Source organism: Puma concolor, chromosome A1 (genome assembly GCF_028749965.1).
Source record: "Puma concolor isolate L17-30 chromosome A1, mPumCon1.1.hap2, whole genome shotgun sequence".
NCBI classification, from domain to species: domain Eukaryota; kingdom Metazoa; phylum Chordata; class Mammalia; order Carnivora; family Felidae; genus Puma; species Puma concolor.
The window spans coordinates 88,708,798-88,734,089 of record NC_141667.1 but is presented as its reverse complement, the minus strand read 5'-3'; the positions used below and the strand labels follow the sequence as shown (position 1 = coordinate 88,734,089).

Sequence of the window (25,292 nt, the reverse complement as noted above, 5' to 3'; positions counted from 1 at the left end):
TGTTGATCTAAGCATTTCGATGGCCAGAGCTCATAGATCCATCTAAATACAAAGTCTGAAGTTTTTGGCTTTCAGGAATACATCACGGACACATTGCTTTACCTCTCTGTGGAATCAGAGGGCTTACACTTGGGTATCTAGGGGCTTGCTAGGACTGGGAGCAGATGGTAGTTTTTATATGTTCTTTTTATAAATTCATTTTGAGCAGTTTTTTTGCATGAATATTTCATTTATGACAGGGTGCTGCTTAGTTATATAAAAAGTAAATACATAACGAGCGAGGTGTAAGTATAGCAGCAATGTAGTGTTGAGGCTAATGGGTGGAGAGGATTTTAAAAATACAAAGAATTCTCATTTTCAAAAAGTACTTTGCAAACTTTAAGAGATAAATGAATTGTTTCTTTCCTACTTCCTTTATTCCTCCCCCCACCCCCCTATTCTGTTGTGTGCCAGTCCAGGGAAAGAGGAAGCTTTATATTTAAGAAGTCAAGCATTGGATTTTCAATCCTTATTAGGAGCACTATTTTTACAAGTTTGATAAAGGACCAAAACAGCCTATATAAAGTGAAAATAGCAAGGGCAAGAACCACAAACAGTAGCAGCCTAAGGTTTAGGAGACCCTGGATGGCTGGATATACAACCAACAGGAGGAAGAAAGAAGGATGGAAAATAACAGCTGCCATAAGCTGAAGTGATGAGCCTTGATCTTCATAAGGGACAGGTGGCCAAGATATGCTTGCCATATACTTCCCATTGTGCAACATCATGTATATTGTCATCATGTTCTGGGCTTCAAAAACTGTTTCCAGGCTTATTTTAATAGCTTAGAAAAAAATGTTTAAGCCAACTTGAGAAAATTGATCAAATCTGACTTCCCTATGGAGTTGTTTCAGCCCAGGCGTATATTATATGTTGCCACAATTGATTGGAATAGGTATTTCTTATTCTTTGCTCTATTTCAACCCAACCTATATTAGCTGGTACCTAAAACTACAAATTAGACAAACCTCAAACTCCCCCAAAAACAACTTAAGTTTTGGTCCGTCTCTCACATCTTGTGTGGTGGAAGAGTAGATACTATGGTGATTTTGAGCACAATATTTAGCAAGATATAAATAGAATGGATGTCCTGATGTAATAAGAGTAATAAGGCATTCATGTCTGCAATGATCTAAAGACAATTTGGGTTGAAGGAAGGTAACTATGACAGAATTTCACATTTTTCTAAATGTTCCTTGAAGATAAAGACTTCATTTTATATTGCAGACCTACAGTATTCATGAGGGATACCACAGTCCCAGATTCATGAATATCAGTTCAGCATATAATTGTCTCCATAAAACTTCTATTTTCTGGATTAGAACCATCACTTTCTTGGATAGTTTTGCTTCCACTTTACTTTCATCAACAGAACGAGCAGCTGACTTTATTTTCAGGGAAAGTATTCACAAAGAAAATAGTTTTTCATCATGTCATGAGAATTACTACATAGTAACTTGACCACAAGTAGAGAATATCTAAACCACTGTGAGAAGATATGTGGGCCAGTCATCTAAGCACACTCTAGCTAAATGATTCCTGCTAGAGTCCTGCCTCTCCCACATGTAATTCAATTTCATGCCTCAGCAAAATTACAAATTGTTACATGTCATGAACTCTTGACTCTTGCTTGGCGGTACTCAAGTAGCAATATTAAATCCTAGGTCAGTAACAGGTTTCTTTGTATTCTCAAAAAATTGCCTATTACAATGCCTTATATATAGTAAATTATCAATGAGCTTTTAGGTTAGTTGATCATCTGATTGATTACTTTAAGTACGTGTATTTTAGTACACACTTGAATGGGTAAGATGTTGGGCAGGCCAATGGAACACCCCACACTGAGCTGCTCTTGGGCCCCCTCTAGTGCATCTCTTAGAGGCAAGTTAGTAATTTTAGTTAATAACATTAGACTAATGCACATACAGTGCTACAGCTGTTGTTAGGAGGGGAAAAGGATTACACAGAAGACAAATGTGGTCTGCATGGTAGCAGTAGATGAAAATTTTAGAATGCTTTTTAAACTTTGCTAACTTTATGTTAAAATATTTTTAAAATTCCCTAGGAATTAACTTTAGTAATAAATTCGTGAATCAACAAGTCAACTTCTCCCTCAAGACAGTTCATTTATTACAAGCCTAAAGAAAATGCATTATGGTTATTCTTTTGGATCAGCCATAGATGTTGGGCTGCCCACAGGGCATTCCATCATTTATTAAGAACAATGGAAAGATGTGTATGTAGTACTTAACCGAGAAATGATCATGTGTACCATACCTATCTCCTCTATAAAGAGTTTTGCATATTTCTAAAAGTTAATTGAATAAATGATATAAACAATTATGTCACATAGTTTTAGTTTTTAAAAATATATTTTGCCCCAAATTTCAATTTTCCTGGCAGAAAATGGTCTTTCCCACATCTAACTTTCTTCTTGGTAATCCAAAAATTTGATAGATTTCCTGAATTAGAGAAGACATAGTTTTGCACAAAATAATGGTATTTACAGTTTCATAAAAACTCATATTTTCATAAAAACCAAACGAATGTTTTTAATAAAGAGAAATGTATTATAATTTTTGTTTCACTTCCACTTTTTGATTCTCACTAGGTCTTTTATTTCTTTTAGGCTAAGAGCCTGAGGGCTATTATCTATTTTTATGGCTGATTTACATTTTGTTTGAGCTTTCATGTCTTCTTTTCCCCCTTGGTGTTATAAAGAGCAAAGGGGCAAATCAACTAAATTTCTAAGGAATACACCGTGAATTAGTAGAAATAATTACTGCATTTAAATACCAATTACATTGAACTGTTGTATGTTGATGGCTCTGTGAATTAGGAGGGAAAGATAATTCTGAATGCTACGAAAATATTTCATGTATAAGTGAGAATGGAGGCCAAGACTAGGAGAGATGACTATGATGCACATAGACTGAAGCTGGTTAAAGGAGAGATGTGAAGTGGAGGAAAAAAAGAAAAGCAAAATCAGGGCAAGTCAGTGAAGGAACCTGGAACTGAGGGTTAAAATCTGGTTTTAGAGTTCAGGGCAAACCAAAGATTTAACAAAATACTATTCTGTAATTTTTTTTAAGAGCACACCATAATAAAATGGAGTTTTAAAAATGTTTTAGGAGATGATTTCCTGGGGTAAGTTTTCCTTCTGTTACTTGGGCAGTGATTTCCAGTGCTACACAAAACTCCTAAACTTTCCTCATAAATTGTCAGTATTTCAACATCAGCATGAATAATGTATGTAAGAGATAGCATAGGAAGAAGAATTCAGATTTGTAAAAGAGGAACAGCAGATGCTGGAAACCCTAATTGTGGTTATTGGGCAACGTTGTCTAGTCCATAGCTCAAGACTTTGACACTTACTGACTTTAACAGGGTTGTGCAATTCATGGACGTGGGAATTTAGCTTGGCTGAAAATGAGTGTATTTTACCTGATAGTTTTCTCAAGAAGGTGATGGTTCCCAAATGTCTAAATTAATATTTTGACTGAATTCCACCACATATGCCTCATCTCTATTGAGCACAATGGAAGACTTGTGTTTTGGGGTTGATTAACGGAGGACACAGGATTAGCACATAGTAGACTAAATTGTAAATGACTGAAAAGAAGCTCATTTGTGTCTATTTATTCATCCTTATTAATAGTTTTGGGCACTTAGAAATGCCTCAAGGAAAGGCAAAACTGCAAGTAAATAAGTTTGTGAATACTACCATTAAACTCTGGGGTATTTGAAATACACAAAAATGGCGAAAATTAATGGATACCAAGATTTCAAGAAATCAGATTTTCTAAAATACATTTATAATTCCAGCTTAAATTATTGCCCCTCGAATACCAAATATTTACCTGTTAGCATGTAGGTCATATAATAGCTCAATGAATTGTTTGTTCAAGTGTTGATTTTGAAGGCTATTAAAAGAATTTTGTTTAAGTAATTTTTAGTAAAATCCTAATGTATTTCAAGCCACTGAATTTTAAAGATCATTACTGAGCAATGGTTTTTGTTTTCTTTCATTAAAATTTTATTGGGATAACTGGCTAAGGGCCAGGGGAAAAAAGATGGTAAATCAAGTATCTGTTAGTGGTCATTCGGAACTTCAACATTTTTATCACACAATCTGAAAACTCTTTCATACTTTTTGGATGTTTTCAGAAGAAAAAAATTCCATGTAAGCAGAAGGCCAAAGAGACTGTTAAGGAAAATTGTGCTGAGTGAGGAATCAGAATACCCATGTTTTTGAATCCTGGTTCTGTTCTATCTAGTTATATAATATGGGAAATTCGCCCAAATTATCTGAGCCTCATTTTTCACATGTGAAAAATTAAAGGGTTAGAATAAATAATGTATAAGCCATGTTCCATCTCTTATAGTCTATGGCTTTATTACTCTGAGATCCAGTAAAGAAGTTTGCAAGCTCCTTTCCAGAAAGTCTTCTTTGAGCTGTACTAATGTGTTCAACTGATAAAGCTAATATTTTCCTACTTCACTGGAAAAAGTAGATATTTTTCCCAATTCAATGCTTTCTTTGATAATTTTTATTAAAATATTGATTGCTGTTACTCCTTATCCATATAGGAGTAAAGTACAAATACTATGTGATTTAGCATAAAGCTTCAGTGCTAGGTATTTTTTAGTTTAATACTTCACGAGGCTGAGGTGCTCTATTTCTGATGTCCGTGAAGAGGCAATGTTTCAGTCAGTTCTCTCTCTCCTTGAGCTGAGCAAATCTGTGAACCTTTCAAGGACTCATGTCTTTATGATCAATTGGTTCCTTCTGATTATAAAAGAGAATTTCATAAAATAGCACCTACTCAGAGGGGTCACTCAGGAATTAGAACTCAGTGGAGGCCAAGGAAATAGGAAGGCTGACAGGGATCTTACAAGGTGAAGAGAAGGGGAAGCAGAACCAGTGTTCATAGTAACTTTCAAAGCATATAAGCAAATGTGTAGCTGATCACAGCTATAACTTGGTATAAAAAGTAATTTAGGACAGTATTTTGTGTTCCCTATAAGTGTAAAAAAGAAAACTACACAAACCAATAGCAAGTTTTCCCATGAAAACTACCCTACCTGATTTTGCAAGATAAGCTTATGTGCTGAGAATGATTTCTTATTGATGATAATTTATTTGCTGTACTAAGTTAACTTTCTTCTAATAATCATAATCTTTTGTAAACCTTGCCTATTTCTTTTTTTTTTTTTTATTAAAAATTTTTTTTTTCAACGTTTATTTATTTTTGGGACAGAGAGAGACAGAGCATGAACGGGGGAGGGGCAGAGAGAGAGGGAGCATGAACGGGGGAGGGGCAGAGAGAGAGGGAGCATGAACGGGGGAGGGGCAGAGAGAGAGGGAGACACAGAATCGGAAACAGGCTCCAGGCTCCGAGCCATCAGCCCAGAGCCCGACGCGGGGCTCGAACTCACGGAGCGCGAGATCGTGACCTGGCTGAAGTCGGACGCTTAACCGACTGCGCCACCCAGGCGCCCCCGCCAATTTCTTAGGTAAGAAACTGAAAACTCTTAGAAAGTAAATAGTATTCCTATCGTATCTAACACATTTCTATGTTGGTGCTTAATACATAATTTTACAATGCATTATAGATGTATTCTGAATTGAAAAGTTCTGGTGTTGTGTGCCTAAGAGTCTGTCCATGACTGTTTTTGCGTGTGTGCGTGCGCGCACACACACACACACACACACACACACACACACACACAAAGTGTACACACACTCCACAACAAAACAAAACTGCTCTTGAGTGAGAGTATTACTAGCATTGTTTTATTTTGCCTGATCTTAGAAAACCTAAGAACCATCCCAATAATAATTTGAGGAACTGGTTGATGATAGGATTCTGTGTATGTAAAGCAAACTGCTTTCTCTCGTATCTCCAGACTGCAAACACACAGTTGACTCTCTAATTAGAAAAGTCTGTTCTGAGGATGCCTGGGTAGCTCAGTGGATTAAACATCTGACTCTTAAATTCAGCTCAGGTTATGATCCCAGGGTTGTGGGATAGAGCCCCGTTTTGGGCTCCCCACACTGAATATGGAGCCTGCTTAAGATTCTCCTTCTCTGCCCCTCCCCATCAGCTTTCACATGCTGTCTCTCTAAAATCGGGAGAAGAATAGTCCGTTCTATAGGCATATTGACACCTGGGGGATAAGAAGGGGAATGTCGTCAGAGAAAGCATGGTTGGGGAGATAGAAGGAAAACCAAGGCTATGCATTATCAGTTTCAATGGAGGAAAAATCGTAAGATGAAAGTGGTGATAACTCATGTTGAATATTGCACAGAAAGTTGAGAGGCTTTTCTGAAGATTTTCAATTGATTGCTGATAGTGGAAGTTGGATTGGAAGTACCTAGGGATCATGTCATAATTAGAAATCAGCATAAAGGGATGGGTTTAATGAGTTTATCATATATATGAAGAAAAAATATTACTGCAGGATTAGAAGAACACTGATGTTTCAAACTGCAAAATGGCTCTTTGGTTTTAATATCTCATGAGATTTGTTTCTGAATGTAATTTTAAGAAATATTTTCTTCTTCACGTAAGGAACTCTCCTTCTCCCACTGATCGGTCTTCTCAGCACCCAAGATTGCAAATATGACTTATAATGTAATTTGCTCACCCAATGCTGCTTCTCTGAATTTAGTGTTTGTGAGATACGCAGTCTCCCATCTGATGCACCCATACAGTCAAAATGGTCTCAGTCATTCTGCCCTACAAAGTCAGGGGAGGCAAGCTCACCTCTGACCCAAGCTCAGTCTCTTTGTTGTGGGTAGACTGTGGGCAGGATACTGCTATGTCTCATAAGTTTCTTGTAACCGTAGCCATCTTTCATGTGTATCACTGAAGAAACCACAGGGACATTCTGGTATTGCAGTACTGTGAATCTACTTGACAAAGGCAAAATTTGTCCTAAACTACATGGCAGGTCTCTTTTGTTTTGTTTTGTCTTTTTTGCTCTAGATTTAGTAATTCAAGGCAGACAGAAGCCAATAATCTAGTTGTCTTCAGCTTTTGACCAGAGAAGATGTCCTGCATTTTCACTAACAGTTGATCTAGATGAGACCTTCTTCCTATTTTTAGACATGGTTGCATTATAATTATTTAAATCGTATTATATATTCCAGTATTACCTTTGTTTTTTAATATCTATTTTCTTTTTGTAGATTTTCTTTTATGGTCCCTAAAGTAATAGAGCAGATTGTTGAACGTTTCTCTCAAAACAAGATTTTCTTAAAAACTAATCACAAGAATTTTCTCTTTATTCCTTTGTAAAGAGGCATGCTAATTTTTTTACAGCTATATAAAAATAACTAGTCAATGTTTTCAAAAAAGCTCTATGGAAACTTTCTCTCTATGATTTCTTTTCAAGAATATGTTCAAAACATACAGTAATGTTCTTTATTTATTTAGTGTTGCTAAAATTTCTTCATATTCATGTCATTTTGTTTGCAAGGTTTCCAGAGACAACACTTTTTAGAGTTAAATGCTAGTTATGGTTATCAAAGTGCTCACCAACTGTACTTTTCACTGAAATATAGGCAGTATCTGATACTTGTACCTGGACAAAAATATTTTGATACTAGTCATTTACTCATATCTTAGGCCTCTAATCATTACATATTCTGCTTTTGTGTAGAAAATGTACACATATGCACAGGCATAAATGTTACTCTTTGAATGTTTTCAGGGACATTTCCTGAGTCTTCCCTGGCTTTGTGAAGTGAGTTATGTGACCTTGTCACCCAGTGGCTTGCAAGCAGGTGGATATGGGAAGTTTTGAACCTACATTTTTAATGAAGTAAGAATTTTTCTGGGTGTTTCATGGACATAGCATTAAATTCACTTTTCTATAGTTCTCATTTCCTCATTGTTTTTGGCAGGAATATTGAAACATTTTTTGAAAAATTTTAGTTTTTATATTTATTTTTTATATTTGTTTTATTTTCTATATTTTAGGTCTTACTAATATTGTAAGAGGCTTAAGCTTTGTATCAATCCGGGTCATGGTACGGAATATAATTCACCACATGGCTCAAGAAAAAAGAGAGACAAGGGATTAAAGATGTGAGAGGAGTAAGGGAATCAACAAAGGCTGGTGAAGGCCCAGAGAGCAGCGAGGGTGGGAAGTTGTTACCCTGAGAGGCTGAAGAGACAGAAGCAGTGTTACTAGAGCTCTGTGAGAACCAGAGCTATGGAGAAGGATCTGGCCATGGGAGCCATGGAGGGATGCAGCTACTGCCAGACATACAGGGTCAATGCAGAGAGGGAGTGGACAATAAGCCATCACCTGTTTCTCCTCCCCCACCCTCATTTTCCTCCATTGTCTCTCATCAGTTGACTCCCTACCAGAAGCCAACAACAAGGAAGTCCAGGGGACAGAAAATAGAAGGGATGAGATACACTTGGGAAGGCAAACAGGAAAACCATCAAATATTTATAAGGATAAAACTACTCTGATGAAAATATTAGTTTTACTTATTAATTTTACTCTAGATTCAGCAGCAATATGAAAGAGTAGGTGTGCTGTAATATGTACAAGCCAGTATAACAAAACTATTAAGACTCAGGTTTTACAAAGTTACTAATTGGATCCATTGAATTCTCTGGGATGTAAACAACTTTAAATCAGTGTTGTTGTTTTTTAAAGTATTATTTTAAGGGGCGCCTGGGTGGCTCAGTCGGTTGAGCGTCTGACTTCGGCTCAGGTCATGATCTCACGGTTTGTGAGTTCGAGCCCCACATGGGGCTCTGTGCTGACAGCTCGGAGCCTGGAGCCTGCTTCAGATTCTGTGTCTCCCTCTCTCTCTGCTCCTCCCCTGCTCACATGCTGTCTCTCTCTCAAAAATAAATAAAGATTAAAAAAATTAAGTATTATTTTAATTGCCCGAATCCTTTTTTTTTCAAATGGCATCTTATAAAAAGTGCCCATATTAATAGAAAATATTAAAGGTGGCTGGTTGAAGTAACACTGTGGAGTACCCCTACTCCAACTTCCCCTTCTAACCCTCATACCATGAAAGCCACTAAAGATCACACTGGGAACACTTGGGCTCAAAAGAGCACCCTCTGTGAAACTTTGTTTTATAAAAAGAAATTACAAATTGAATTCTATATTCTTTTTACATCCATTTTCTGTGGGAAAAATATCTAGACTGGCTGTTTCTTCAGTTTGAAGAAATGTGGAATATGTTAATAAAGTTTCAGTGTTATACTTCAAGATGAGGCAGTCTTGTTTCTTCCATCTTTCCTTCAAATACAAAACCTGTCATTGATAATTCCAAGACTGAAGATTTATGTTTATAAGAAAATGGTGGCTAGATGGTCAGTCTCTAGTGGGAAATGTGAAGGGTGTTTGATGATTCCAGATTAGTATTCTAATCTGAAGTATTTTCACTTCAAAATAAATTTAATCAACCAAGTGCTCAATGTATTCCTTCATCAAATAATTGATAAGCATCTACTCTGTGCCAAATACTTCACAAGGCTCTTGTGATATAGAGAAAACAACCATGCCAAGTTTTCTGCTCTCATGGAGATTACAATTTGATAGGGGACACAGGTGGCATATATTAAGCAAACATGTACAAAATAATTACATTTGTAATGTGTTGTTAAAAAGTATAGTAGCTATAGGACACTTAGAATTTTCAACATGTAATATGTGTTTATATATACATTTGTTTAGATATTTAAGTAGATAATATGTTTAATTTATAAATTCTAATGTATAACTGTACACATACTGTGGTGAATGCTCAAAAAAAAAAAAAAATTAGCACTTTGGGAGACCTAGAGTCCACTGGTCCAGAAAACTGGTCTGAGGTCCTCAGTACAACAACCCTTGTCATCTCACTCCAATCTATTTTCTTCCATTGCTTCCCCACGTACTCAAACTGAACAGATCTCTTAGATGCCAGTTATTTGCATGCTACGTTCTACCCATCCTCATATAGTCTTGTTTTTGTTGTTGTTGTTCCGTCTATTCTCTTATTTTGCCTACCAAATAATTCCCCATTTTGAACCATTCCCTAAGTTAAATCCTTATCAGCTCATACAACTCCATGAATTCTTCATTGATCATCCAGCTAAAAGTGATTACTCTTTCATCTGAAACTCTATAATATTTAATCATGTTTGGGACTTATATCCTGAATTATATTGGAATTATTTATGTTTTATACACTCATTCAGTATATATGTAATTAGTGCCTATTGTGTGCCAGTAATGAGCAAATATCTCTCTGCTTTAATAGAGCTCACTTATTTCTTTGGTGGAATTTAGTTCCTGAAGAGTAAGGTAATATTTATGTACGTTTGCAATTCTATCTACTTCAGAACAAACAAGATGCCTTGAATTTGAAAGGTGATGAATAAAAATTGGTGAATGTATGAAGCGGTATCAGTTAGCCATTACATTAAAAACTGCCATTGTGTTAATTCATCCTAAGTAGTCATACTTCTTCACACTATTTTCTATATGTAACACTAGTGTAGATTAAATCAATGGAGGAATTTACCTTATGAAATATATGCTGAGTTAATCTATACCTACTTGTACATCTCATAAGGAGGATAATGAGAATAAATGCAAGTATGTTGAAATATGTGTATATTTAAAAAGAAGGCATTATCATTGAAATTGTTATTTTAATTTGACTAATATAAATAAATACAGCAAAGTGCTTTTTGGAAGCTTTCAATATTTCAATAATCTTAGTTCTCCACTTTATAAAGCAAGGCCCAATGATTCCTCCATCAAGGCTGGTTCCTATGAATGCCCAACAAAAAGAAAAAAGAATAGAAAGGAGAAGTACAGACATCAAATTCTGCTTAGGTCTGCTGGCAGATTTCCATGATGTCAGCCCAATTTTCTTTTTGTTCCAAAGCAGAGGCTCATGAGCTCCTTTCTCTTTCTTTATACCAATTCTTAATCATGATTCTAAGGGTCTTCCAGATATATAGAATGCCTCTCTGGTTTCAGTTGTGAAGCAAATTTTTGCAGACAGGATTTTATGCCTTTATTTTTCTTTGCAGTTGATAGGTGACTCTGAGTTGCAGTCTGACTGAACTCCTGAAAACAGTACCGAGAAGCTGTCTATAAATAAGTAGTTTTGTTTACAGGAACTTACTGGGGAACTGGACTTGTACCACCTGCTGTATAGGCAGTGTTGAGAAGTGAGAGGAAGGGGTTTCAGTCCCCTAAGATAATTCAAATCAGCCAATCTTCTCCATGTAGGTTAGCTTCTTTTCCTTGTCTTGGACTTTATAGACTCCCTTTCTCTCATTAATGCACCTTAGGAGCTATTTGACAGTATTCTTTTATGTTTTCTGATTATACTTTGCCCTCTATTCTATAAGCTTTCTAAGAACGCATTTCCTTTACTTAATGTGTCAACTAAAGAGAATCGGGTAGGATGAGAAGAATTATATGAAAATAAACTGCCTAGAATTATGAAAATAAATATCTGCAAAGTTTTATACTTATCCCCAAATTCTTAATTTAAGCCAGTTAAGAAATTTCAATTCTGTGGGCTAGTGGCAAACTGGAGTCCATATGGAGTTCCTCAATTGGTCTTCTGAGTAGGTGGGATATAAATATCATGACAGCCTTTCCGTTGTGTCCCTTCCATGGTCAGAGATGCTGTCTTTTCTGTCTGGTTGGTCCTATGCTTGGTGTGTCATGACAGAAATTATTGGTGAATTTTGTTTCATGAGGTGACAACACTTAGCTAGCAAGTAACTAAAGCCAGACACTTGTTTCCTAAGATGTGTTTTGTAAACCTAAAATGCCATTAGAAGAGGGAGGCCATTCTGTTACTAAATTAAGGCTCACTGAAGCTTGCTATTAAGGCAAATAAGAAATGAATAGACAAAGCTTTCTGTACATTCTATAAACATAAAGTAAATGAGGTAATAGGAAAAGAGTCTGAGAAAAAAAAGCCCATCACTCTCTTCAAATTTTTACCCATCTAGCCCACACTTACCAGTGTCATAGCCCACACTGATTCTGATGGCTGGGAACATCCGCAAGATGAAGAACTAGTACTGTATTGTGAGTCACATGTTCTATTTTTATTTTATAGTCCTATTTAGAGCGTGGCTACTATTAGGCTTGCCCTGATTTCCCTCAGTTACTGTGATTTAGTCTCTTGATTATTTGCAAAATGCACATTAATAGAGAATGGTTTTAATGGATGCCTGGGGTTAGAGGAATAAAGAAATTGATAGCTTATAGGACAAGAGTCTAAACCTTAACATGTATAGTTATATTTATTTAATTAGAAAAAGAATATATTTTCTCTCCTAACAGTAGAAGAGAATTATTTCGAAGCTTTCAAAAGAAGCCATCCATCAATGAAAACAACAGAAGAAGTGAAGCGGAGCCCTATACACTGCTCTGCTCATTGCCCTGTTTTCATTAGCAATTATAAGGAAGTAGATCCGGAAATAGAGATGCATGATAGCGAGACATCAGTACAGTAACCAGTACTTTCAGACATCACCACAAAAACATACACTCAGGATTTCACAACCCTCTCACATTGGCAATGTCACAATGCTGCCTCCGGCAAGGTTCTCGTCTCCTTTTTGGGTAAAGTAGGGTTCCTTTTTTTTTTTTCTTTCCTCACACCAACTCCTATAAATCACTTTTCTTGAAGGGCAAACTAGTTTCTTGGTTTCAAAACCATACTTGTCATGAGGAGGGAAATCCTGTTTATGCCATTAGAAAGTCAGCTTAACATGTTTGGTTAGAGAGTGATTATTAGGGACATTATTTTCTGACAGACTACTTGTGTCAGTCCAAATGTGGAAACCCTTAAAAGCACAATCTAAAAATATCTTATTGGTAATACAATTTACATCATTCTTGTGTATTTACAGAAAAGTATATTACTCAGTAGCTGTTTTTTTTTTTTTTTAATATTTTAGGCCTAAGGTGTTATCACTGTATTCATTGAGGTTAGCAAATTTCATCACATGTAGCATCTCTCCTTGTCAATATATTCTTGCCCTTATCACTATAAAATTGTCTTGAAATACCGCCTTCCTCCATAGGTTAGCAAATACTAAACGAAAAGGCAAATTAATACAGTCAGCAATTTGAGGTTAACAAATCCTAAAACACACTACATACAGACTTTCACCTTGAATATTCAGAGGGTTTTGTTTTTATATGTGAATTAAGTGAACAATAGCTTAATTGTAGCCCCAATGAAATGAAAGGACAAAAAAAGTGGTAATCTGTTATTTCTGGTTACTAGCATTTTAGAGGAAGTTGCCACTAGACAAGCTATTTCAGAAACTAAAGACAATGTTATTGTATATGTGAATGGCCAGGGATCCTACTCTGCAGCTCTATGGAGTGGTAAAGATTAGCTCCATGAAGTTGTCATGGAAGGAGGAAAATAACATAGAGATTCATATCATCACTTTAGGTAATAAGGCCTGAATGGTAACTGTGGAAAGTCATTGCCATAGAAACACCAAGGTAATACTGTGACTCATTTTAGGCAAATTCACCAATTCATGAGGAGAAAAGAAAATCTATAAAAGATTTAAGGGGTTTCACCTCTAATACCAAAGGGCAAGTTTCATGGTCCTCAAGAGAAAGCTATTCATTGTCTTATCTCTTCCCCATTATATGTATATATTGGTGATAATATCATAAAATCACTTAAAAATATAAAGCATCATAAGTATTATATATGATACTAGAAATATGTTTTGAAAAATTCTATTTAACTTGTTAGGATGAGCACTGGGTGTTGTATGTAAGTGATGTATCACAGGAATCGACCCCCAAAACCGAGAGCATACTGTATACACCCACCGTATGTTAGCCAACTTGACACTAACTTACATTAAAAAAGTACATAAATAATGTGGATGACCAAAAAATAAATAACATAAAAAAATAAAAGAAGAATGATTTTCATAATACACTAAAAAATAAGAACAAGATACAAAAATATCTAGGAAATGTTGCAGTATTTAAGATTTCAACCTAATGAAAATTTTCTGTCTTGCATCACTACATTATCCAAGAAAACCATTAAAAATATTGCTTAATTTTTCTAAACAAATGGATTATTAATTCCTAAGTGAAATTCAAAATCTAAGTTCAAGTCCTGAGCTGATTTCATGAGCACATTACAGCTATTCCAATTTTTGGATTTTTAATTAAGTCTTGTTAATTTACCTGTGCTGGAACAAGCCATATAACAGAAGAATAGAAAACATAATTAATTAATGAATTAATATAATTTCATGTTTGAAAGGGACTCATTCCTTAGGAGTTAGGAGAAAGTATTTCCTCTGGCCTCCACCCCCCACATTCTAGAAATGTTACTAGTCCATTTGGAGAGAAGATAAACTTGGTTGCCACATAGACATAGAGAGTGACAAACCTTAGAGGAAGTTGAGAATCATGAAATACAGATGTAATCCTTGTTCATAGTAGCAAGCATGCCAAGAAACAAAAAGTATAATTGGCAAATTATGCTCAGGCCCCACTATGCTTGCTTTACAAAAAAAAAAAAAAAAAAAAAACAAAAAAAAAAACAACAACCAAAAAACAAAAAAAAAATTTCCAAGTTTACTCTGGATCAATGAATAGGCTGGGGGAAATCATTTGTTCATTCATTCATGCACTTATTCACCCCATCTGCAAATATTTACTGAGCACCTACTATGGGGCTACAAACACTAAACCTGAAGAGAGAGTGGTAAGCAAAATAGATAGCACTCAATACATTTAAGTGAACAAAATTACAATATTCAAGAAGTGATATCTAATTCACTGAGTATGTTCTCAACAGAATTTCTTGAAAAATTATTTGGCAATAGATGAACATTAGATAAATCTCTAATCACAATTATCACAGAGAATGACTTGTCTAAAATATTTGGGACTCACTGTGTTCAAATTTTTTAATGCTATACTTTGTAAAATCCCGAATGATACAGATACAGACTTGTCCAGTTTTGCTTATGTCCACAAGTGATAATATATGAAGTGTGATGTATGTTGTATGTTGTATGTTGAAAGAAGTGTGTGTGTGTGTTAACCACAAATAATGTTTTAGATTCTAATGAGGGATAATATGAAAGTAATATCTAGCTTAGAACCTGGTACAGAGAAAGTGCCCAATAAACTATATTTTTCAATGACTGAATCATTCTTTTTGTTCATCTTTTTATATAAGAATGTGCTGGTCATTATCATTATCCCTGCTACAAGTAATATTTTTCCACCTTCACCCACAACTTACTCCTTTTTTCTGTATATCTAATTTCAGTTACTGCCATCATTTACAGCATTTCAGGCAGCAAAGCACAGTGTTTCATTTAACAGAGTCCTTCCTTCTGGACTTAATAGTCCAGTGGCAGGAGATGAAACCAGAAACAGCAGGAGGTGGGATGGTCCATGTAGGCAGGAAATGTGCTTAGAGTGTCTGGTACAGTGCAGGCACTCATTGGTGTCTGTGATGGGAGTGGTTGCATGAGCCCTCATGCCTGCTGCCAACTGAGCCCCACACTGCCATGTGTTTTGTAAAGGTTTATAAACCTTTTAATAAAAGTTTTATTTTCAACAAGCTTTTAGGGGCGCCTGGAGGCTCAGTCTGTTACCCATCTGACTCTTGGTTTTGGCTCAGGTCATGATCTCACAGTTTGTGAGATTGAGCCCCACATCAGGCTCAGTGCTGACAGTGCACAGCCTGCTTGGGATTCTCTCTACCCTTCCCTTGCTGCCCCTCCTCTGCTTGCTCCTGTGCGCTCTCTCATAATAAATAAATAAACTTAAAAAAAAAGCTTTTATAATTATCATTTGAGTAAGACTCCTCCCATTCTCTCAGCATTTTAGTTAAGACCTCAAAGCTGATATTTGATAAATAACAGTGTAGTCTAAAATTAAACGACCAAATACCATCTCTGTCAGATCTGTCCTTCACATTCATTTCCATTACTCCAACCAGGCTTTGTATAAAGGTGAGACTAAAAATTCACAAAGAGTGGTTGAAGTAGTATAACTTGTGAAAGGAGAAATCTTTATCTTGGGAGAATTTATATACCTTCTCCTCACTCAACAAAATGAAAGGGGCTCTGAAGAAATCACTCTTAAAGATTTGGGGAGTGTTTTCCAGAAAGAGAGACTGGCATGTCACTTATTGGCTGGATATTTGCCTATGAAGAAGACTGGCTAATTTCCCCTTGATATTATCTGAGTAGGTGGAGAAGATGGTTGGAGAGATGACAGAGAAAGGGAGGGAATCAGGTGCACCTCCTCTACCACCGCTGTTAGGCAAGGCTGTGGAGGCTGTGTGTGAGCCAGGTGGATGCCATAATCGGCGATCAACCTTGAGTTCTCTAAAGGTCCTCTATCTAGGAGGCTGGCCAGACAAAAGTGAGAAGAGGATGTGGTGTGGAGTGCAGGGCCAGGACCCAAGGGAGAGGTGGTTTATAGGAAGTCATGTGAGGTCGTGTAGAGAAAGCACTGCCCATGTCAGTTAAGTCTGCCCCCAAAAAGGGCCACCGTTTCCATGCTTGTCTCAGAGAGGGTATCCATAGCTAAAAGGGAACGACCAACAGTTGGTATTAAGTGCTTCTTTCTTCTAATCCCCTCTCTTCTGTTCTAACTCTGGAGGAGTGAGGGGTAGAAACATGTGAGAGTGAAGAAGGGAACCCAAGGGTAGATTAGCTCCCTCACTCCTTCTTATCCATCCTTCAGGCCATATGTCCCTAGACCTAAATTCCTGGGATAGGGGAATACAAGTTTTGTTGGAACTTTGCACAATTAGGGGGAGCCTTTCCAAAAAGGAGAACCCAGAATTACAAACACAATATTAGGTACAGGGCTTGTAAATGTACCCTGAAAGTTCAGGGCCCTAAAGCTTAGCCTTCATTATCTTTGCAGGAAATCTAGTACTTATGGGAGTGAGGAAAAGAGGCATGAATGGCATATGAGATTGATGCTTTTCTTTTGTAGAGGTTGTACTTTCATAAGTCCAATATTAGATAGCTAACTAGCTGTCCTCTATCTTATCATCATCATCATCATCATGTGGCTTATAACTGAAAGTGATCAGAAATCTAAGTTATGCCCAAATTATAATCAAGAAGCACAGAAAGTAGACTTATCATGGTACATTAAAAGGCAATGTCTGGAGAACAATAAAGTCACTTTCTGATTCAAAAATCATTTAATATCTTCAGCTCTAATTCTGTGTAAAAAAGGGGGAAATATTTTATAATTACTTGAACCCATTAATTAGAAGATACTCAATTCCAGGTAAATAATGATAAAAATATGACCTTTGAGTGCTATAACTTTAGAGTTCCTAGGTGTGGACAAAAATTCCAGAACAAGGTCCAGAAAGAAAACTATTACGACAGAGGTCTACCTACATTTTATTTTTGATCTCATAATGACCATTCTTTTGCCTGAGTGACCTTGAGTTCTTGTCATAACAATTTCAGTTGTGAATAGGAATTTTTACTCCTTAAGAAGGAGCTCTATATTTGCATTCTAATAAAATAATAAGAGATTGTGACCATCATATTAACTCACTTGATGCCCAAAGCAGAATATCTTCTTTGGACACTTAGTATCTGATAAGATTTGCTTCTTCCTTCTATTACCATTTATTACCTTATAATTTCAATGGGAACATGAAAACCCAGAATCAACTATCCAGGAACTGATGTTTCAATTTTGGGGGGATTTCCAAGAGCAAATAAATGAAGCATTGGAAAGAAGTCTGGCTAATGGCTATCCAAAATGCTCAAATAAATAGTGAGCAAGTTCATCCATGAGTTTATGTTACAAAGTAACCTATAGTGTCTTAAGGCTTCAGTGAACACTTAATAGATATTTTCTCAAGGTTGTGGACAAAGATTCTCAGAAAAGCTATGTTTTTGTATTTCTTTGCCTTGATAATAAACCACTTAGGATAAAACTGTTCTTTATATTTCTTGTGAGTCCTCAGAGCTGGCTACATGCTTGGTATGCAACAGGTATCCAAGTACATTTTGAATCATTGGAATCATCAAATCTATTACCAATATGATATGTGAAATCAACTGTTATTAAGAAGTAGCATGGATAGCAAGAGAGAAGAGAGATTAAGATGTAGCTCTATTTCTGAATATCAACTTTGTTAGTTGCCAAAAGTAGAGTTTAAATTTATACAACCAAATAACGTATGCTAGACTTGATGATGCCTGGATTTCTAAAGTAGAAATTTCTCCACCTTAGATTAAATGAGTTTGTAAACAACAAGACTAAAATGAATTAGAGTCCAAGTGTGTGGGATACAAAATCTGCACTTGGACTGTGCTAAACTGGAATCGGAACATAGAACTGAGCTGTCAATCACTCAGAAGTGGTGGTCTTCTCCATTGAGACTACTGGAAAGAGTGGTATAACAAAATGCCGCACTCTGTATGACCTTAACTCAGAAAGCCACAAGCCCTGTCAGTCCTGGCTATAAGCCTCTTCCCCTCCAATCTCTGCGAGGGGCCAAAGAATGAGTTACTGTTATCGTGGAGACCGTCACACCACAGGAAGTAACACTCTCAAAAAGAAGAACATATCTAAGTAACAATAGTAGCACCTTCAACTTGAAAGCTCAAATTCATCTAAGTAGCACTTTCATCTGGAACAAAAAAAAAAAAAAAAGAAAAATACCTGGAGGATATTTTTAGTAATAGTCCTGGTCATAGAAAATGCATCTGCTTTGGTCATTTGAAGCAGCAAATCTACTTTGGTGAATATGTTGTGTGGTTTTGAGAGGTTCTCTTAACAGCCTTACATGTATTCAACTGCCTACAGCCTCTGATAAATAGATGCTAACTGTTAGGCTTATCTTTTTTGCACCAATACTTCTCTTTGGGATGTTTCTCCTACCCATCAAGGTGTAAAAAGGGTTGTAAAAATTCAAAGTTCTTAACCCAGGTTTAATCTAATCTGATGACAGAGTTGAGAAATTCTTTCTCAACAGTGAATCACAAATCCTCTCTCTTGCTCCATTCCTTCTGTTGCCCTTTTAGGTCCTGTGAGTTCATCATATTACCCCAGTTCCTCTCTCCCTCTTCACTCTCTCCCAATTGGGATTTGCTATCTCTAGTTTTTATTCTAGTTTAGCCATCTTGCAAATCACTATCTGACACACTTTCATAAAGGGTAACTACAGTTACTCAATGACTTTTCAAAAGATCTTTGCCATATTAGATGAAATCCAAGCTAAAAGTTTCATTTCAGTGTTTAACCCACTTTTCTCTCCTTAAGCTAACTTCTATGCTCCTATTAAATTTATCTCTCCACTGTTTTTCTTATTGATGCCATGCTTAAATTTTGCTTTTGGGTTGTTTCTTTCTCGATACTTGCCTGTTTTCCTCTTTCCAGGGACCTCTGTCCAGTCCTCTTGCTGGAAGCCCTTCTCGGATGCATTTTGATGCCTCAAATAGGCTGCTCCTTCTTTTGAATTCTTCAAATACACAGTTGATATTATCAACCTAATTATCACAGACTTATGAGAGTGACTCTTAGACAACTCTTATTTTTTCTACTGAGGTGTAAATTTCTTAAAGTGTGGGCTGTGCCTTATTCAACCTGCAGTGCTTGGAATAGTACCCTGGACAGTAAATGATTTGTATAGCTACAGATTACATGACTACACATCTAGTTATATAGGTATTTGTACATACTTGAATTAAATAGATAAAAATTTAGAGCTGCATCAAAAAGAAAATGGGCCACATCTTATTTTATGAAAGAGGTGGTGACTTAATTCTTCATTTTGCTTCCTTTTAATAACTGTTAAAAACAGCTCCCAAACTATAATGTAAATGGCAGGTTTTTTTAACCAAAAGGTTACGAAGCTTGAACACATAATTCAGAAGCCAAAATGAATAATTAAGTCACTCCGGCAGTGACATGTTTTAAATGGAGTGCTTTTCTGTCTGTTATATCCACCAAAAATAATTAATATTAATGATCTTATCCACCTACGACTTTGTCTCATAATAAATTATATTGGAAACTTTTGTGTGCTTTCTTTAAAATAGTATACAGACTTCAGCATTTCCTTAGATAGCATGCTGATCACTTAAGAACATCACTTACAAATTATTTGCCAAGTTATTTTTATAAACTGGAGTTTCTACTGAGGGAAATTACTTTAAATGTTTGGCCAATGTGGGCCTCCAACAAATAGTGCTTGTCAATAAATATTAAACAATCATATGAATATGGAGTTGCAAATCTGAATTATATCTATGCCATGGGATTTATTATGCTCCTCTCACAGTGCCTGGGACATGGAGGCTAAAAGGTCTATTGCAAATCCTGTATTATTCATTGAGAAACATCCACCGAGGACTATGGCTTGAAACTTTTTGCAACTGCTGAGGACTTCTGTAATGAGGCAGGTTTCTTCCTTATGCCATCATATCAGAAAAGAAAAAATGCTGATGAAATTTTAGTGCTGCTACCCTCTTTCTTCTGAGTGGGTTTTGGATATAAATACAGGATCTGAGATACTGAATTTGGAATGTGAGACTTCATTTTGTTTTCATTGAATAGTTCAAGAACAAAAGACTAAATAATTAACCTGAAAAAAAAAAAAGCCACGTTCTAAGGGCTGGATTTTGTCCAGCAAAGCTTGGGCTGTGGAGGAGCTGATAGGCATTTCTCAGCTCTCCTTTGGCTGTGTTTCAGAGGCCTCACCACAAGTGGTCAGGGACTCAGAAGGGGATGGGCTGTCTTCCTGATTTTATCATCAGTGTACTGTGACTGGAGTGGTCATCTAACCGACGGTGTTTCTGTTTGTATTTAATGATCGTGGGATGTGAGGGCCCAGTGGAGCATGGAAACGCAGCCAGGCTGCCTAGTTGGAAGCACTGCTTTCCCACCTAAGAGTTCTGTAACCCAGAGCAGGTTATTCGACCTCTGCGCATCAGTTTCCTTACCTGTAAAATTGGTATAATAGTAATACCTGCCTCTGAAGGCCATTGTGAAGACTGAATGAGGTATTACTTTTCAAGTGCTTAGAACATTGCCTTGTGTGAAGTCAGCAGTATCAGCTGTGCTAGTTTTGACTTGCTGTGTGACCTCAGTACCAAACATGGTGGCTAGTACCTGGGGGTAAGCATAAGTTCTCAACGGTTGATGACACCTGATTCATCTAGTAATCAACTGTGGTAGATTAAATCATTTTCACTTTAGGACACTCTTGAATCTAGTTCACGCTTCTGATTCTGTGGTCTAGGTCTAGTGCAGCTTAGAATTGCTCTGACCTGGATCCCTTCCAGTGAATCTTCTCTAATTGTAATAACCCCAAAACTCTTAAACTTAAGAATTTAGTTATCTCATGGGGCGCCTGGGTGGCTCAGTCGGTTAAGCGTCCAACTTCGGCGCAGGTCACGAACTCACGGTCCGTGGGTTTGAGCCCCATGTCAGGCTCTGTGCTGATGGCTCAGAGCCTAGAGACTGCTTCAGATTCTGTGTCTCCCTCTCTCTCTGCCCCTCCCCTGATCATGCTGTGTCTCTCTGTCTCAAAAATAAATAAAAACATTTTAAAAAATTTAAGAACTCAGTTATCTCTTGAGAGTGACTGTGAATACAATGTGCTTCTGAATGCCTGAGTAAATTAAAACATAGAGACACCTGGGCTTCTATGATTTTCTCAAGAATGGGGGTGGGGGTCACCCAGGCCTATTCTGAGGCTCTGTTGCTACAGCTAATATAGGAGGAACCCTAGGGGGACTTCCAGCTCTGACTCATCCTATCTTGAACTCACTGGATACAGTCAGAACTCACTAGGTTGGAGAATGAAGCAAGTCAAATCCCTTCTTGACTCATTTTGTCTTGGCTCCCTTGAAAAGCAGTGCATCATGTTCTCTAGTGTCTAATCTCGTCATTGGCCTTTTTTCTTTTTTTTTTTTCCCACTTTCCCAAAGTGGAACCTGAGCCATATTAAAAAGTCTGACCATCTAGCAACTGCTTTTCTTCAAAGGCTCATGCTCTTAGCTGAGACTGGTTGTCTAAGTAACAGAGCATGATCTCCTATGCACATTACTGAGTAATAGTTTCTGGGAGACTGGAAAGTATGCAATATTGGCATAATAGATCAAGACTTTCATCAACATAAAAGGAAAGGAATTACAAGGTACTTGCTGACAGGGAATTGTAGCTTGAGAGGGCACTCAGGGGGCAGATACACTAAAAGCATTTTGGCGCAATGAAGTATATTTCCTGGACAGATGTGTTTCATTCGTGATGGAAGGGCCTCACACTTCTCATGAGTCCTAACATGCCAGTTACAACTATGCTTGAACCCATGTTGTGTCAGATACTGTTATCACAGGAAGCTCAATGTTGTCACCCCCTTAAGGTGACATTAGTTCAAGAAAGCCAGACCAGAGTTGTTTACTGAGAAAAAGGCAGTGGTCCCATTTTTATTTGGTGTTTTCTCCTGTCATCTTGGAGTCAGGTCAGGTCAAAAATAGCAATTTTTGATTTGGGTTTTATGCCCATTCAATCCTGGTCAGTTTAGCACACAATTCATTTTGCCTTTTTCAAATTTTTCCTAACAGGTCACAAGTAGTATTAGTATTACATTGAGAAAGCTACCTTATAAAGAATGGAGATATTTCCTATTTTCTCAGAGAGAAAAAAGAATCCTTAATAAAGGAATTGAGCCCCACTTTGGGCTCCGTGCTGACAAGGGAACCTGCTTGGGATTTTCTCTCTCCCTCTCTCCCTGCCCCTCCCTATGCTGCATGTGCACATGCACATGCTATCTCTCCCTAAAAATAGGTGAATAAATTTTTTAAAAAACTAAAAAAAAATGTTAATGCAATCACTATATATATATATATATATATATATATATATATATATATATATGTATTTCTATTGTGTATGAGAAAATCTGGAAGGTAGAAGTCATTTTCCTCCAATTTTCACACTGCCTACAATTTTTCAGCTCTTCCTTTCGCCTGGTATTTTCTTTAGAGCCAAATAAGTAGATTCATAGTTTTCGTTACCCTAGAGAGCCCCTTTTCATCATAAAGTCTAATAAGAAGGCCCCAGACATAACTACAGTGTCCCAGACTGCCCTTTACACTAGACGAAAGGTAAAACGAGCTGATCAAGTAACAAACTACAAATTGATGCAGGCAGTGAGAACAGAAGCCTGGTTTTCTGCCCTATAACGTCTGCATAGAAGTGGAGAATATGGTTAAAAACATTGGCGGCAGCCAGTTACTGGAATAGCTAGCACTTCCAGGAACAAATGCATTCCTAATGAATTTGTGGACACTGCATTTACCGCAACAACAGCAGGTTTTCTCACATATGCACTCCACAGCACCCGCCTGCACAGGGTTTATTGACCTTCTGCAAACACTGACGGAAGAGGGGGCTGCCAGAGAGTGAGAGGCAGAGAGCCATCCAAAACATCTTGGAAAGGCCTCTGAGAGAATTTTTTAGTGTTTAGAAGACATACTATTCTTCTCTCTGCCAAAGTCTTTCTTTCTTTTTTTTTTTTTTTTCTGGTTAAAGCATTCAAAGAGTGAAAAAAAAAATATGGTTTCCTAATGACATAGTCATGCAGTCCCTTCCAACATCCACAATACCTGCCGAGATCTTGTTTCATTCTAAGGCAGCTCAAGTGTCTTGATTGTAGTATAAACATACATCCTGATTGACTGAGAAAGGCTTTTTTCTCCCACTGTTCATTTACATGGTTTTATAATCTTCCTGTGTATTAAACAGTAAGTCTAGCATGAAGAAGTATCTTTCCACAGGGCACAACCTCACTTAAACACTGAAGTTTGGAACTTGGAACTGGTTGGAGAGAAAATACAGTTTTTTTCCCCCCACATCTGGCTGTAGCCAGAGGAATTGAAGTCATCAAACAATGTTTTAGAGACCTCAAAGTCACTGGCTGGTGTCACCACTGGATACTGATAACAACTCAGTATACCCTAGTAAGTAAAAAACCACAGAGTTCATGTTGGAGGAAAGATTCTTTATGAATCAAAGTAATTGTCTTCCTAAGAAGTGTCTCACATTTTGACACCTCACCAAACTGTCCAAGGATAAATATTTAAGGCCTAACTGATCAAACATTACGATCTTATTCTCCTTTACTCAAGGGCTAACCTCCCTAGAACATATCTCCCTAACTGGAATAATTCAGTTCCGCTGGCAAAATACTCTAATGAAAACTGACATCCATTTGCCTCTTCTTTTAGGCACTGGAATTAATGTAACAGAGCTCTCTAGCCACGATCTGTTCTATTTGTGAACAATAAAAGAACAACAGTGATATTAATTGCTGTGATTCAGGTAAAGTACATATTGTGGTCATCACCACTGTTTGCTCTGCCCTACCCCAAACCAAAAACATATAGAGATAATGGTGCCAGAACAAACTGCAATCAAACTTTAAATCCTCAAGCCACTATTCTGTATATGGATCTGGAATAAATAATACAAGTGTCACATTTATCATTTCATTTTACCAGTGTTATTACTAGCTCAACTAAAGACCACATCCGGTAAAACCTTGTTTTAATGACCAGCTCCAGACATTAAATTTATGCTGCTCTGGTTGGTTGTGGTTGGCATCTATTGAATAAATGGCTCTATCCTTAAAATATTGGGTTAACTTACTGATTTGAAACCACTTCCCAATAACAGTCAACAGTGGCCACCCAGCTGAGATCAGAGGAGTAGAAATAGTCCTTTATGACAGGCACAAGGTAAAAAGTTACCTGTCAAACAATCAAGACTTGAAAGCATCCTAGAATCCTAGATCTGTAAATAACTAAAGTCACTAACCACCATGTGTTCACTCCAGGTATCACCGGTTCCTGTGTAATTGAAGACCCCACCAACTTACTTGATCATTTCTTTGCTTGCTAACATGTAAACCAATGGTAATAAAGGCAAGTGAGAGAATATGAAAGTTAAATGTGAGACTTCTTAATAACTGATCAAATGAAAAGAGGAACACACCTGACTAGAAAACTGTGTAAATGATGATTTGAGGCTTTGCATTTCACAAGAATGAGATAACTAATAAGGATATAATACCCTGAAAGGTCTGCCCTTCTTAATATATTTCATTAACTCTAAAGTCACTTCTTCCAGAAGTTTTCATGCCAGTAATTTCCCCTGACTCTGGTTATTGATCCATTTGGGGAGCATTT

General features: G+C 36.9%; 1 long non-coding RNA gene across 4 annotated transcripts in view; it reads right to left on the bottom strand.

Annotated features, from left to right (window-relative positions):
• The window catches only part of LOC147584288 (uncharacterized), a 185,816-nt gene that overhangs the window by 31,742 nt on the left and 128,782 nt on the right, over window positions 1–25,292 (bottom strand). The gene's annotated exons all lie outside the window — the stretch shown is intronic.